Consider the following 13,372-nt stretch of genomic DNA (forward strand, 5'->3'; position numbering starts at 1 on the left):
TCTTTTTCCTCCTGAAACCATTACGATCTGCCTATGCCTCAGCTTTGTACAAGGCACGATTTATAATCCAACGATTATGTAACATGACAAACAACATCTGACACAGAGGAGCAAGTACAGAACATGAATGAAAATGCTGCACATAGAAACAGCCATACAGCCGGGCGTGGTGGCGCATGCTTGTAATCCCAGCATTTGGTTGACAGGAGGATCATGGTTCGAGGACAGCCTCAACTACTTAGTGAGACCCTTTGCAACTCAGTGAGACCCTTTGCAACTCAGTGAGACCCTGTTTCAAAATAAAGAATAAGCCGGGCTTGGTGGCACACTCTTGTAATCCCCGCACTTGGGAGGCTGAGACAGGAGGATCGTGCAGGTTCCAAGCCAGCCTCAGCTACTTAGTGAGGCTCTCAGCAACTTAGTGAGAGCCTATTTCCAAATAAAATATAAAATAGGTCTGGGAGTATAGCCTGGAGGTAGAAAGCCTCTGGGTTCCACCCCCAGTACCACAAGAAAGAAAGAAAGAAAGAAAGAAAGAAAGAAAGAAAGAAAGAAAGAAAGGGAGGGAGGGAGGGAGGGAGGGAGGGAGGGAGGGAAGGAAGGAAGGAAGGAAGGAAGGAAGGAAGGAAGGAAGAAAGGAAGGAAGGAAGGATAAAAGCCGGGCGCGGTGGCGCACGCTTGTAATCCCCGCACTTGGGAGGCTGAGACAGGAGAATCGCGCAGGTTCGAAGCCAGCCTCAGCTACTTAGTGAGGCTCTCAGCAACTTAGTGAGACCCTGTTTCCAAATAAAATATAAAATAGGTCTGGGGAGTATAGCCTGGAGGTAGAAAGCCTCTGGGTTCCACCCCCAGTACCACAAAAAAAAAAAAAAAAAAAAAAAAAAAAACTGTGTGACTTAGGACCTTGTTTAGCCTCTCTGAGCCCCATCTTCTTCATCTATGAAGTAAATGAATAAAACTGAATGAGACCAGACCAATGGTTTGTGAGCTTCTTTCTAGCTCTCAAATTCTGTCTCTCAATATGTATATATATTTAAGATAAATGAAGGGCCAGACGTGTAATTCAGTGGCAGCACTTGCCTAACATGGGTGAGGCCCTGGGTTTGATTGCCCAGCACTGCCAAAATAGATAGCTCAATAAATAAAATAAAAATTCAGCCTTTTTTTGTGTATATCCAGGAGGTGGGAAGCCACTGGGTTCCACCCCCAGTACCATCAATCAATCAATCAATCAATAATAAAATAAAAGAATAAAAAATCAGGCTGGGTGTGCGTTGGAGGTAGAATGCCCCTGGGTTCCATTTCCAGTACTCCAAAAAGAAAAATGAAAAGAAAGATGTAACTTTTCAGAGCTTTACTTCTTTCCCTGTTAAAAATGGAAAATTGTTCTTTTTTCTTCTCTGCCTATATTACTTATTTCATAATATGATTTGTGCTGGAAGAAGCTAATATTTTCACTAAAAATAAATCTCAGGACCACTGTTGAAGTTTAACCTGCTTAAAAAACTATCTCCTTTCCATTATAATTTTGATACTAATTGCCAGTTGTTCTCATAGAACATCATCGTCAAATGTCTGTCCTCTGTAGAGCAAGGTCACCTTATCTTGAACACATTTATGCCAACAACTTCTTAGTCAATCTTAGACATACTGTTCTCAGTTCTGAATGAAGCGCACAAGAGCCCATGTCTCTGTAGTAAAAATCCCGGAATGAATCTGGTAGACTCTCCTTTGACCACACCCAGCTCAGGCTCCTGAATTCTTTCTGACTAGATCTGAGGTTGGGCTTCTCCATTCTGAGCAAGTATCCTGCTCTGTCAGTTCAGTGGAATTCCCTCAGGCTTCGACTATCTTATCAACCTGGTCTACTTTCAGTGATAATCCTATCAGGTCAGTGGAGCCAGAAACTCTTACTTCTCTGGATATTTCTTAGTATTTTTCCATCCACTAACCTCCGCCCTGACCCTTAGTTATAACCCCACAGTGTCCCTGTGGGAGTCAGAAGTGAGCCCAGCCTCTTTCCCACTGCAAGACCCCTTCACAGTGGGCGCTGTCACCCCTAAATGAAATCGACCTTATCTTTTTTCTACCTCCAAGCTACACCCAGCCCAACTGTTTTTTTTTTTTTTTTTTAAAGGGTCTGGGGATGGAAACCAGGGGCATTTGACCTCCGAGCTACACCCTCTGTCCTATTTTTTTATTCTTTATTTTGAAACAGGGTCTCACTAAGTTGCAGAGGGCCTCACTAAGTAGCTGAGGCTGTCCACAAACCGTGATCCTCCTGTCTTAGCCTCCCAAATGCTGGGATTACAAGCATGCGTCACCACGCCTGGCTCCCAGTCCGATTTTTTTATCCTTTATTTTGAAACAGGGTCTTACTGAGTTACAAAGGGCCTAAGTAGCTGAGGCTCTCTGCGAACCATGATCCTCCTGTCTCAGCCTCCCGAATGCTGGGATTACAAGCGTGTGCTACCACGCCCAGCTTGCTACTTTACCATCTTTAACAAGTTATTACTGAATAATTTCCAAACTCCACACATCTTTTATGCAAGTGTTTTTATTTATTTATTTTTTGAAACAGGATCTCACTATGTTGATGAGAGTCTCACTATTTGCTGAGACTGTCCTCAGACCTGCAGTCCTTCTGTCTCAGCCTCCCAAGTATGGGATTACAAACATGCGCCATGACATCAGGCTTGTGTTTTCAATTGAACTAAAGGAAAAAAGGATTGGTGGTTGTGTAGCCAACTGAGTATAAGAGTGAGAAAGTTAATGTTGATTTTAAAAGGCCACAGATAGCTAGGCCTGGAAGTGCACGCTTGTAATCTCAGTACTTGGGAGGCTGAGAGGGAGGATCACAGGTTTGAGGACAGCCTCAGCAAGTAGTGAGACTCTCATCAACCTAGGGAGGCCCTGTTTCAAAATAAAAATAAAGGCCGGCGTGGTGGTGCACGTTTGTAATCCCCACGCTTGGGAGGCTGAGTCAGGAGGCTCGCACAGGTTCGAAGCCAGCCTCAGCTACTGAGTGAGGCTCTCAGCAACTTAGTGAGACCTTGTTTCCAAATAAAGTATAAAATAGGTCTGGGAGTATAGCCCAGAGGTAGAAAGGCTTCTGGGTTCAATCCCCAGTATGGCAAAAAAATAAAATTAAATAAATAAATAAATAAACTAAAAATAAAATAGGGCTAGAGATGTTGCTTAGAGGTAGAATGCCCCTAGGTTCAATCCCCAGTACTACAAAAATAAATAAATAATAAATAAATAAATAAATAAATAAATGGTCACTGATTGTAGAATGCCCCTGGGTTCAATCCCCAGTACATAAATAAATAAATAAATAAATAAATAAATAAATATAAAAGGTCACTGATAAGGCTTTAAGTAGTCACAATTCCCTCTTTGTCTTCAAGTGATAATCTAAAGTGAGAATGGCTATTTTTTCAATTATTCATTTTTTTTTTCTTTTTTGTGGTACTGGGGATGGAATCCAGGGAGGGGTCTTCTACCTCTGGGCTAGACCTATTTTATTAGGTTTTATTAGGTTTTTTCAGTTTTCCTCTTTTGCCAGGCTAGTGATAGGGAATGTGACACTCTCTGGAGATGACAGGCAGCAGCAATGGCAAGCCGCAGCTCCCAGGCAGCTACGGGACATTCAAGAGAAGTACCGGGCACACAGAGCACTGTCTTGCCGAGTGCAGATGTACCAGAGGAGAATCGGTCTGAGACCCCGATTCTCTGGTCTCAGACTCCCGAATTCTGGGATTACAAGTGTGCACCACCACGCCCAGCTCTGAAGTACAGTTTCTAATGAATGTGTATAACTTTCATACCATCATAGAATCAAAAAATCATATGCCAGGAGTGGTGGCATATGCTTGTAATTCCAGCATTTGGGAGGCTGAGACAGGAGGATCACACAGGTTTGAAGCCAGCCTCAGCTACTTAGTGAGGATCTCAGCAATTTAGTGAGACTCTGTTTCCAAATAAAGTATAAAATAGGTCTGGAAGTGTAGCCCGGAGGTAGAAAAGTCCCTGGGTTCCACCCTCAGTACCATAAAAAAAAATAAATAAATAAATAAATAAAATAATTAAAAAAATATGCCTGGTTGTGTAGCTAGGTAGAATGATCCTGAGTTAAATCCCCACTACCACACACACACACACACACACACACACACACACACACATCATAAACTAAGCCAAGTAAATTGGGGATTATGTGTAGATTAATACAATTACCCTTTTTGTGTGTACAGGGGACATATTCAAAGTCCCTCAGCAGATGCCAGAAGCCATCGATTATACTAAACTCAATATATGCCAAGTTTTTGCTCATGACCCGTACACAGATGCAACTGTTTCTGCCTTCACTAAGCACTTATGCACAGTGGCCATAACTTTTGCACTTTGAGATGCTACAATAGAATTAGCATTGAATTTCTTTTTCTATCTTCACCATTTTGTAAGTAAAAAATAAATTGTTCTTACCCTAGATTTTAGCAACCTCAGCACACACACACACACACACACACACACACACACACACACACACACATATATATATATATATATATATTTTTTTTTTTTTTTTTTTTTTTTTACCTTATTGAGAACTTTCCATTTTTCACTGGGAGGAAGCATTTTATGTCTTCCCTTTGGCCTATCCAAGTTGCCAGCATCACGCCTCTTGTGCTTTGGGGTCATTCTTTTTTTGGTGGTATTGGGGTTTTCTACCTCCAGGCTACACTCCCAGACCTATTTTATACTTTATTTGCAAACAGGGTCTCACTAAGTTGCTGAGAGCCTAAGTAGCAGAGGCTGGCTTTGAACCTGTGCGATCCTCCTGTCTCAGCCTCCCAGGGGCAAGGATTACAAGCCTGCGCCACCACGCCCAGCGGGGTCATTCTTAAGTAAAATAAGGGTTACCTGAATAGAAGCGCTGTGATATGCTGGATCACTCTATGATAACAAACAGCTATATAGTAGCTAATGGGTGGGTGGTCTATACTGCGTGAAGAGGTTGGAGGAAGGGATGGTTCCTGTCCCAAGCTGGGGGGAGCAAGACTGAAGGGACCTCTTCACACTACTCAGAATGGTACACAACTGAAAACTTATGAAGCCAGGCGTGGTGGCGCACCCTTGTAATTCCAGTACATGGGAGGCTGAGACAGGAGAATCACACAGGTTCGAAGCCAGCCTCAGCTACTCAGTGAGGCTTTCAGTAACTTATTGAGACCCTATTTTCAAATAAAACATAAAATAGGTCTGGAAGTATAGCCCGGAGGTAGAACATCCCCAGTACTGGATGAGGAAGAGGAGGAGGAGGAGAAGGAAGGAGGAGGATAGAAAGAAAGAAAGAAAGAAAGAAAGAAAGAAAGAAAGAAAGAAAGCAAGCAAGCAAGCTGGGTGTGGTGGCGCATGCTTGTAATCCCAGCATTCGGGAGGCTGAGACCAGAGGATCACGGTTCACGGACAGCCTAAGCTACTTAGTGAGGCCCTCTGCAACTCAGTGAGACCCGGTGTCAAAATAAAGAATAAAAAATAGGGCAGGGGGTGTAGCTCGGAGGTCAAATGCCCCGGGTTCCATCCCCAGACCCGCCAGAAAGAAAGAAAGAAAGAAAGAAAGAAAGAAAGAAAGAAAGAAAGAAAGAAAGAAAGAAAGAAAGAAAGAAAGAAAGAAAGGAAGGAAAGCAAGCAAGCCGGGCGTGGTGGCGCACGCTTGTAATCCCCACACTTGGGAGGCTGAGACAGGAGGATCGCACAAGTTTGAAGCCAGCCTCAGCTACTTAGTGAGGCTCTCAGCAACTTAGTGAGACCCTGTTTCCAAAATAAAATATAAATGGGTCTGGGAGTATAGCCCGGAGGTAGAAAGCCTCTGTGTTCCACCCAGTAACACCAAAAAAAAAAAAAAAAGAAAGAAAAAAAGAAAGAAAGAAAGAGAATTTATGAATTGTTTATTTCTGAAATTTTCCATTTCATACTTTTGGACAGCAATTGATAGCAAGTCTTGAAATCTCAGGAAGTGAAACTATGGATAAGAAGGAATTACTACATAAAGGAAGAGCCACTGGCTGAGGCTGGTAGGAGGGAAGAGGTCAAGCTCAGCCTGCTCCAAGAAATAACAGCTGATCTGTCAGTTTTGTTTTGTTTTGTTTTGTTGGTGGTGCTGAGCATTGACCCCAGGGGCATTCTACCTCTGAGCCACACCCCTAGTTTTATTTTACTTTATTTTATTTTCGGCACTGGGGGTAGAACCCAGGGGCATTTTACCTCTGAGCTATACCCCCAACCCTATTTTTATTCTTTCTTTCCAGTATTATTATTATTATTATTATTATTATTATTATTATTATTATTACAGTACTAGGGATGGAACCCAGGGGGCATTCTACCTCCAAACTATACCCCCAGCCCTATTTTCTTATTCTTTTTTTTTTCTTTTTTTTTGAGGGTTTGGGGATGGAACCCAAGGCCATTTGACTTCAGAGCTACACCCCCTGCCCTAGTTTTTAGTCTTTATTTTGAAAACGGGTCTCTCTGAGTTGCCGCGATCCTCTGGTTTCAGCCTCTGGAATGCTGGGATTGCAAGCATGCGCCACCACGCCCGGCATTCTTTATTTTGAAAGAGTCTCACTAAATTGCAAAGGGCCTCATTAAGTAACTGAGGCTGACCTTGAATCTTGATCCTCCTGTCTCAGCCTCTCAATTTTTATTTGGAAACAGGTTCTCGCTAAATTGCTAAGGCTTGCCTTAAATTTGTGATCCTTCTGTCTTAGCTTCCCAAGTACTGGGATTACTAGCACGCACCACCATGCCTAGCTGAACTGTGTGTGTGTCTGTGTGCGTGTGTGTTTGTATGCGTGCCTATGTGTGCACTGGGGACTGAACCCAGGAGCTTCCTACATCCATGCTAGACCCCAGCCCTCTTATTTTAAAATGAAAAATGATCATTATTATTATTATTATTATTATTTTGGTGGTACTGGGGGGTGGAACCTCGGGGCTTTCTACCTCCAGGCTACACTCCCAGACCCAATTTTTTTTATATTTTATTTGGAAACAGCATCTCACTAAGTTGCTGAGAACTGTACCAGTATTGGGAATTGCCTAGGAAGATTTGAGAAAGCTCTGATTATTAATATATTTCAAAAATAATTGTGTCAAAATGACAGCAGATCTGGAGAGAGAAAGGCTTGGTTCTTCTCTCCTATTGACTTGCTAATTACATGTAGCTAAGTCAATCTAAGTTTCAGTAGCTGTTTGCTTCCTGACCAAAGCCAAGCCTTTCTCTCTCCAGGTCTGCCGCCATTTTGACACAATTATTTTTGAAATATATTAATAATCAGAGCTTTCTCAAATCTTCCTAGGCCATTCCCAATACTGGTACAAGAACCTCACTAAGTAGCCGAGGATGCTGTGAACCTGCAATCCTTCAGTCTTAGCCTCCCGAGAACTGGAATTACAAATGTGCACCGCCACACACGGCTTTGTCAGGACTTTAAAACTGCTAGGGTGTTGAGTAGAGTGAGGGTGACTGACAAAAGACAGGAAGGGTTGGAACAGACGCAGCGCTGAAAGTAGGCTAACAATGACGCAAATCCCAAGTTTAGCTGTGTATTTCAATCTGAGAAAAAAAAATGTTTTCATCCCTTTTGTCTAAGATGCTCAGAGTAGGCAGGGAACATCTGGGGGTGGACAGGCAGTCTCGGGAACATTTGAATTTCCAGCCCTGATAGCATGGTCACCTAGAACCTGGCCGATGTTTTTCCTGTGTCTAGGCCATAAAAATACGACTCCATTTCGAACTTTAAGCGACCACCTCCCCCAAGGTCAGTCTGGAACACACCATAGAAGTCTTTCTTCTCTATTTTTCAGATTGAGAAATTAGAGCCGAGATGTTGCAATTTCCAAGCCTACCCTCTCATACTTCCCTTTGGCTTTGAGCAAGAAAAATCCTGATCGCAAACAAAAGGCTGGCATCCTTCTACATTCAAAGCAGTTTTACAACTGTGCACAGTCCACAGCACAGCAGAGCAGCTTCCAGAAAGCTGAGAGGGTCCATCTGTTCCTTAGATGTCCTAACAAACTGTCCTAGATCCTCCAGGAATGTCACAAGACAAACAGCCCACGGCAGCTGTCATTTGTATATTTAAATTGCTTCGTTTGTTTGCCAAGTGATTAAATAGATGTTCATTTTTCTCTCCTCACACCCCGATGAACAACTTCATCTCAGCACTCTCTCTCCTAGAATTAAAAACAAAATAAGCTGGGTATGGCGGTGCACGCTAGTAATCCCAGTACCTGGGAGGCTGAGACCGAAGGATGGAGGTTCGCGGCCAGCCTCAGCTATTTAGTGAGACCTTCGCAACTTAATGAGACTCTTTCAAAATAAAGAATAAAAAATAGGGAAGGGGGTATAAGCTTGCCTTTGAGTTCAATTCTCAGAAACAAGCCGGGCGTGGTGGCGCACGCTTGTAATCCCCGCGCTTGGGAGGCTGAGACAGGAGGATCGCACGGGTTCGAAGCCAGCCTCAGCTACTTAGTGAGGCTCTCAGCAACTTAGTGAAACCCTGTTTCCAAATAAAATAAAAAATAGGTCTGGGAGTATAGCCTGGAGGTAGAAAGCCTCTGGGTTCCACCCCCAGTACCAAAAAAAAAAAAAAATTCTCAGAAACAAACAAATATACACACACACACAAATAAATGATAAATGAGCTGGAGTATATAGCTCAGAGAATGCCTCTGGGTTCAATCCCCAATGCCAATAAATAAATAAATACAAAAAACAGGGCTGGTCAGTATAGTTGGAGATAAATTTCCCTGGGTTCAATCCCCAGTAAATCTGGGTCCGAGTTTTCTGGAGGTGAATTTTTGTTTTGTTTTGTTTTGTTTTGTTTTGTTTTGTTTTGTTTTGTTTTGTTTTGTGGTACTGGTGATTGAACCCGGGGCATTCTACACCCAAGCTGTATCCCTAGTTTATTGTTTTGTTTTTTCTTTCTTGAGGTACTAGGGATTGAACCCAGGGGCACTATACCTCTGAGCTACACTCCCAGCCCTAGTTTTTAGTCTTTTTATTTTTGAAACCGGGTCTCACTGGGTTGCAAAGGGCCTCGCCAAGAAGCTGCGCCTGCCTGCAAACCTTGATCATTCGGTCTCTGCCTCCTGCCTCCTAAATGCTGGGATTACAAGCGTGCGCCACCACGCCCGGCCCTCGTTTATTGTTGTTGTTTGCTTTTTCTTTTTTTATTCTGCAACAGAGTCTCTAGGTTGATAAGAATCTTACTACTTGCTAAGTCTGTTCTTGAAACTGAATTACTGAGATTACACACTTGGCTTGGCCTGACTTGAATTGAGGCTGTCCTTGAACCTGAGATCCTCTAGTCCCAGCCTCACAAGAACCAGGATTACAGATGTGCTCCACCATGCTCGCTTACTTCTTTTTTAAAAGTTGTCAGCTGGGCATTTGGGAGGCTGAGATGGGAGGATTGATGTTCACGGACAATCTCAGCTACTTAGTGAGGCCCTCTGCAATTTAGTGAGGCCCTGTCTCAAAATAAAGAATAATAGGGCAGGGGGTGTAACTCGGAGGTCAAATGCCCCTGGGTTCCATCCCCAGACCCGCAAATTAATTAATTAATTAATTAATTAAAAGTTGTCTTTTAGGCTTGTAATCCTAGTACTGGGGAGGAAGCTGAGACAAGAAGATTAGAGTTTTAAGGCCAGCCTCAACAAATAAGTGAGGCCCTCAGCAACTTAGAGAGACTCCATTTCAAAATAAAAGATAAAATAGGGTTAAGGATGTAGCTTGGAGGTAGAGTGCCCCTGGACTCAATTCTCAGTAACACATACACATGGTACAGAAGCTGGGAGTGTCACTCAGTAGTAGCTTGTGATTAGCATACACAAGGCCCTGGGTTCCATACCTAATACCCTCTCCCCCAAAAGGTGCAAAGAAATTCTACAAATGAGAGCAAAGAAAAGCTTCAACCTGAGCGTCTGAGTGTCATGTCAGGAAAGTTCTGATGAGAAATTAACATTGTTTTGGCCTTAACAGATTGGATAGGTTGTTTTTTTTTTTTTTTTTTTTTTTTTTTTTTTTGCGCATCTGGGGATGGAACCCAGAGGCATTTGACCTCTGAGCTATATCCCTGCCCTATTTTTTCTTCTTTATTTTGAAACAGGGTCTCACTAGGTAGCTGAGGCTGCCCGCATACCACGATCTTCCTGTCTCAGCCTCCTGAATGCTGGGATTACAAGTGTGCACCACCACGCCCAGCTTGGATAAGTTTTCTTTATGTGTAGAAATGGGACAATGCCATGAGCCAAGGCCCAGAAGACCCAGAAAACATAGCTCATTTTAACAGAAGGGAGATGGGTACCCAACTGCATCCTGCACGCACACGGAGGAGACGCCACAGCGAGGGAGGGCGGAGCTGTGGCAAAGGGCAGGTCTTCATCTAGAGATGGTGGGAGCCATTAAGGGTTTGAGCTGGAGAAGGTGGATGTGCCTTTCATGGTAAGGAGATTAACTTGGCAGCAGTGGGTGGGGTAGACTGGAGTAGACAGAAATGTACAGCAGCCAGGAAGCTGGAAGTATAAAAGTGGTGTGTTCGGGAGGCTGGGGCCGGGGATCACGTAGGCCCATGGGTGTGAGGCCAACCTGGACAGCACAGCAAAACCTCATCTCAAAGAAAAGACCAAGAAGAAACTAGAGAGCCAGGCATGGTGGCGCACGCTTGTAATCCCAGCATTTGGGAGGCTGAAGCAGGAGGATCATGATTTGAGGACAGCCTCAACTACTACTTAGTGAGGCTCTCAGCAACTTAGTGAGACCCTGTTTCAAAATAAAGAAGAAAAAATAGGACTGGCAGCCGGGCGTGGTGGGACACGCTTGTAATCCCAACACTTGGGAGGCTGAGACAGGAGGATCGCACAGGTTCGAAGCCAGCCTCAGCTACTTAGTGAGGCTCTCAGCAACTTAGTGAGACCCTGTTTCCAAATAAAGTCTAAAATAGGTCTGGGAGTGTAGCCTGGAGGTAGAAGGCCTCTGGGTTTCACCCCCAGTACTACTACTACTACTACTACTAATAATAATAATAATAATAATATAAAAATAAAAAATAAATGAGGGCACTATTAGATGAAAGTGTTTTAGTTATAGTGTTCAGTATCCGCTTACTTCTTTCTCTCCCATTCCCCCTCTTCCTCCGAGATTGCGAGCTCTTTCGTGTAGGAGCTGTGTGTTATCCTCGCTCCTGGGCATGGTACCTGACACTTGCTCAGGAAGTAGTTGCTGAAGAAAGAGTGTATGAAGAAGAGGGAGAAAACATTTTTCTCTGACAGGTGGTAAGGGCAAAGTGGATGCTGCTGCTCACAGTTCTGATGTAACAGAGTCGGACATTTCATTGGACGGCCTGGAGTCTTCTCGGAAAAGCATCTGATGAACTATACAGAGCATTACGAGACTGAGGATGGGTTAGAGGCTTAGAATGAAGCTATTTGCACAGCTGCAGCTAGACATGTGCTTGGGAGACGCCCAAATGCATGTGTGCCTTTTTTAGTGCCTTTATATGTATCTGGAATGCTACCCCCAGGCCTCTCCCTGCCTCTCCTGTCTTCTGTTTACTCTGCTCATCTCTCAAAGCCTGATTCAAATGCCACCAATTTTTTTTCTGGGACATTCTCACTGATACTGCTGTCAAGTGGTGGCGCATGCCTATAATCCCAGTGCTTGGGAGGCTGAGACCGGAGGATCGCACATTCAAGGCCAGCCTAGGTTAGCAAGAGCCTCAGCAACTTACTGAGACCCTGGTGTTTTGTTTTTGTTTTTTTTTTTTTTTTTTTTTGTAGTACTGGGGGTGGAACCCAGAGGCTTTCTACCTCCAGGCTATACTCCCAGACCCATTTTATATTTTATTTGGAAACAGGGTCTCACTAAGTTGCTGAGAGCCTCACTAAGTAGCTGAGGCTGGCTTCGAACCTGCGCGATCCTCCTGTCTCAGCCTCCCAAGCGCAGGGATTACAAGCGTGCGCCACCACGGCCGGCTTGAGACCCTGTTTTAAAATGAAAAAAAAAAAAAAAAAAAAAAGCCTGGCGTGGTGGCACATGCTTATAATCCCAGCATTTGGGAGGCTGAGACAGGAGGATTACAAGTTCTCGGCCAGCAACAGTTACTTAGTGAGGAGTCCTTTGCAACTCAGTGAGACCCTGTTTCAAAATAAAGAATAAAACATAGGGCGGGTGGGGGTATCTCGGAGGTAGAATGCCCATGGGTTCCATCCCCAGTACTGCAAAAAAAAAAAATTAAAAATTAAAAAAATAAAAAGGGCTGGGGGTGTAGCTGAAGTAGAATGGGTTCAATTCCTAGTACCAATATAAATAAACTAAATGGCACCTAAAAACACTTAGCACAAGCAGTGCAGTATATTTTGTTTTATTTTATTTTTGTGGCACTAGGAATTAAACACAGAGGCATTCTATTTCTGAATTACACCCCAGCTCTATTTTATTTTTGTTTGAAACAGGGTGTCCCTAGGTTGCTAAGTCTCGCTATACTGTCAAGTCTGTCCTTGAACCTGTGATCCTCCTGTCTCAGCCTCCCAAGTACTAGAATTACAAATGTGTGGACTCCCACCTAGATAAATGTAGTATACTTTGAAGAGATCACATGTAACAGTAGAAAGTGAAAAAATAAAAGAAGACATAAAGGGTAAAGGTAAATCTCTCCATCCCGAACCTCAGTGTCAAACATGGATACTAGTTATTGCATACCCTTCTAGAAATAGTCTATGCTCCTCCTTCTCCTTCTTCTTCTGTGGGACTGGAGACAGAACCTAGGGGCCTTCTACTCCTGGCCTGCACTCCCAGATCTATTTTTTTTTTTTTTTTTTTTTTTTTTTTTGGTGGTACTGGGGGTGGAACTCAGAAGCTTTCTACCTCCGGGCTATACTCCCAGACCTATTTTCTATTTTATTTGGAAACAGGGTCTCATTAAGTTGCTGAGAGCCTCACTAAGTAGCTGAGGCTGGCTTCGAACCTGTGCGATCCTCCTGTCTCAGCCTCCCAAGCGCTGGGATTACAAGCGTGCACCACCACGCCCGGCTTCCAGATCTATTTTATATTTTACTTCGAAACAGGGTCTCACTAAGTTTCCGAGAACCTCACTGATTTGCCTGGTCTCAAATCTGCAATCTTCCTGTCTCTGCCCCCCAAGTACTGGGAATGCAAGCGTGGTCACCTTGCCCGGCTTCGGTCTGTGCCTAACGTATGTAGAGCTGTGTGCTTGAGCGCCTTCCTCCTTCCCCAAACTTAGGTATGTGGCCTTCAGTATGTGACCTGAATGCCTAACCCATAAAATGGAGTGATTCTGAG

The 13,372-nt window shown here is 43.7% G+C and overlaps 1 protein-coding gene across 1 annotated transcript in view; it reads left to right on the plus strand.

Annotated features, from left to right (window-relative positions):
• CLMP (CXADR like cell adhesion molecule) overlaps positions 1-13,372 on the plus strand; it is a gene marked incomplete at both ends in the record, with an annotated part of 92,591 nt that overhangs the window by 65,223 nt on the left and 13,996 nt on the right. The gene's annotated exons all lie outside the window — the stretch shown is intronic.

Source organism: Muscardinus avellanarius (genome assembly GCF_963383645.1).
Source record: "Muscardinus avellanarius genome assembly, chromosome: 1".
Taxonomy (NCBI): Eukaryota; Metazoa; Chordata; class Mammalia; order Rodentia; family Gliridae; genus Muscardinus; species Muscardinus avellanarius.